This window comes from Lathamus discolor, chromosome 3, assembly GCF_037157495.1.
Source record: "Lathamus discolor isolate bLatDis1 chromosome 3, bLatDis1.hap1, whole genome shotgun sequence".
NCBI lineage: Eukaryota > Metazoa > Chordata > Aves > Psittaciformes > Psittacidae > Lathamus > Lathamus discolor.
Window position 1 is genome coordinate 130,712,156 of NC_088886.1, and position 3,442 is coordinate 130,715,597.

The window sequence follows — 3,442 nt, forward strand, 5'->3', positions numbered from 1 at the left end:
AAGCGTGTCGAGGTCCCTCTGGATGGCATCCCTTCCCTCCAGCATATCAACCGGACCACACAGGTTGGTGTCATCGGCAAACTTGCTGAGGGCGCACTCAATCCCACTGTCCATGTCAGCGATGAAGATGTTAAACAAGACCAGTCCCAACACTGATCCCTGAGGGACACCACTCGTTACCGGTCTCCAGCTGGACATTGAGCCGTTGACCACAACTCTTTGTGTGTGGCCATCCAGCCAGTTCTTTATCCACCGAGTGGTCCATCCATCAACATCTCCATCAATCCTCCTGGTCTCCTCTTTTCTGCTGCTACGTGTGCATCCATCCCATCCCGTCTGCCAGAACTCTTTGGGTCTTTCCCAGGCACATTGAGGGTATTTGAACTTAGTGTTGTCACAGGTGGCATTTGCTTGTGTTGCTGAGGTTCCTCAAGAAGGCACTCATTCTGCATGAGCTCTGCTTTGGTCCCCAGAAAGAGGGACAAGAGTCTGGAGACTTCCTGCCAAAGCTTGGCCTTAGGTTGGGAAATCCACCCTGTGTGACAGAAGGAGTAAGGGAGGTGATGGTGGGAAGCCACTCACCATCTGGGTTTGTAGAAATAGCAGTGTGTATCCCCCTTCACAAGGCAAAGCTCACATGAAGGTGCCAAGTAAACTGTTCCTTGTCTGAGGCTTCTGGAGCTAAGCATCTGCACAGACTGATGAGAACTTCCCTTGAGGACCTCCACAGATCTGTTAGATCTATAGATCTGTGGGACACAGGTGGTCTGTCACCCATAATACTCAGTGCTGCAGTCCCACTCTGCGGCTATTACCTTCATCAATGGCTGAGGATGGGTACAAAGTCTTTACTGCAACTGCTGAGAGCTGTGTAAGGGAACACGGACAGAAGAGCTCCTCTGCATTCCCTTGTCCGGCAGCAGAATTATTTCCACATAGGCATTGCAGGCTCTGGGCGGAGATTATAGGCCAAGCACTTAAACTCTTCCTCCCTGGATTAGCAAGAGCCCCACAGCTGTGGATTGTCTGATGCCAGCAAATAAACCAGATGGACGACATGGATGGAGGTAGGCCAAGCTGGGATGGAAAGCGCAGTGTGCCCTCCTGTCTTAATGGGCTTCTGGAAGATGAAGTAGCACAAGCTGGAAAGAGCCTTCAGCTGCAATGCTCCCTGTATTGAGGTAATGGGAAATGGGATCTGCTGATTTTTGTGAGGCTTCAGCTGTGGCTGGTGGAATCTCCTCTGATGCTGCCGGAAGAGCCCTGGGTACCTACAGGAATGTGGGATGTTTCCAGGCTCCACTGGAGAATAGAATCCAGATCTGCAGCTGTAGAAAGCAGTGGGCTTGGGAATTAAAATCCAGCATTCATAGTGAGAAGTATCATAGATTGCATGCATGCTAGAGGATATGACTGCTGTTGCCAGTTCTGGTTAGCAGGTTGCAGGAAGCTGAAGCCCACCCAGTCTGCAAAGGACAATGATGGGTCAGTTCTGCTGGGCAATGTACGCTGCTCTTGCAAGGGGCCAGACCTGGCTGTTCCTCCAGCACTTTCTGGCTAAGATCTGTTACCTGAGTGATGGCAAGGCCTAGAACCTGGATCAGACTCTCACTGTGCTAGATGCTGTATATACAGGTCTATTGAGCTTTGTCGTGGTTTGAACCCAACCACAAACCTCGTCCACTCACTCCCCCCCCTTCTTGCCCTCCCCCTGCTCCTGGAGGGACGGAGAGGAGAATCAAAAAGAATGCAACTCCCACGGGTTGAGATAAGAACAGTTTAGTAACTAAGGTATAACATAGATCACTACTGCTACCACCAATAATAATAATGCTAAAGGAAATAACAAGAGGAAAGAATACAACACCTCAACACCAGCCGACCAATAACTCGCCCCACTCCCCCCAGCCCAGCACCGACCGATACCTCGTCCAACCCTGCAGACCCACCAGCCCTTCCGGTTCACCCCCGTTACATCCTGGGCATGACGTGCTGTGGTATGGAATACCTCTTTGGCTAGCTTGGGTCAGGTGTCCTGTCTCTGCTTCCTCCCGGCCTCCCCTCCTCCCTGGCAGAGCATGAGGCTCAGAAAGTCCTTGGCCAGACCAAACATTCGAGCAGCAACCGAAAACATCGGCGCCATCACCACTGTTCCAAGGCCAAAAGATCAAAACACAACACTGAACTAGCTCCTAAGAAGGAGAAAACTGACTGCTGCTGCTCAAACCAGGACATTATCCACCCCTTATTCCATACCATTCACGTCATGCTCAGATCCCACATCTTCAATATGCCATCACTCTTACATATATATATATACATCTACATATACACAGAGAAAAACATCACTTGTTAGTGCATGGACCTATAAAGCTGCTGAGTCCATCTGGTCCATGATGTCAGACTCGACCTCTTGTAAGTGTTCACACTAGTGAATAACCTGGGCAATAGTGCCCATTGCTAAGTCCACCCCTCGATCATGAGTCCATCTCTATGTTGCATCTCTGCCCTGATGGCCTGAAGTGTCATGGCCCACCAGGCTCCAAATAATTCACTGTCCCCTTCAGCAGTTTCTGCAGCTTGTTGCTGGGGACTCCATAGAGCCACCTTCCATCTCCAATGCTTCCAAAGCACTGGAGGGGCCCAGTGGACCAGATACTCACTCATACTGTCCCACACACCCTGCCACTCATGACTGTCCAGCCTTGGGGAAGATCTCTTGTTCCTCCCATATTGTGGTCTAACCCTATACAAGAAGCAAACCTGACTCTGCTTAACTTCTGAGATCAGACAAAATGGCCGTGGGTAGAACACACTCTGTGTGTGTGCCACCATGCTGATCCCCATCACAACCAGCAGGCAGGTCCCAAGGGTACCCACAGGCCATTCAAACCCTTCAGAACTCTCCAATGACGCTGCTGTACTTGTCCCTGGGGCTGGTGCAGCTGCTGTGCCTGCCGGCTCTCCCACCACCAGCTTCTCTCTTCCTGGGTGCAGCTCTTCCTCCTCTGCCTTGCTGGGAAATGCTGCCTGGGCTCCTGCATCCTCCTGCGGCTCTACGGGCGGCTGCCGGGGGACGCTCTCGGCCGCCACGAGGCTCGGCTCCTCCGCTGGGCTCGGCTCCTCCGCTGGGCTCGGCTCCTCCGCGGGGCTCGGCTCCTCCGCGGGGCTCGGCTCCTCCGCGGGGCTCGGCTCCTCGGCCGCCTCCCCCGGCCGCTCGGCTGCCGCCTTCCTCCCGGGCTCGGGCCCCGCTCCCGCCGCCGCCTGGTCCCCGGGGCCGCTCTCCCGGGCCGCTTCGGCCGCCGCCGGCTCCCGGGGCCGCTCCCCCTCGGCTCCCCGCAGCTTCACGAAGACGGAGGCGAGGACAAGGGCCAGGACGGTGAAGAGCAGCGGGACGGCCAGGTACAAGTCCACGGCCACGTCCATCCCTCCCTGCTGCTGG

General features: G+C 54.3%; 1 long non-coding RNA gene across 1 annotated transcript in view; it reads left to right on the forward strand.

The window, feature by feature from the left end:
- Positions 1-863: 863 nt before the first annotated feature.
- LOC136011240 (uncharacterized) overlaps positions 864-3,442 on the forward strand; it is a 46,138-nt gene continuing 43,559 nt past the window's right edge. The window contains exon 1 of the long non-coding RNA XR_010611304.1: positions 864-1,181. This is a non-coding gene — a long non-coding RNA (uncharacterized LOC136011240). The remainder of the gene's footprint in view (positions 1,182-3,442) is intronic.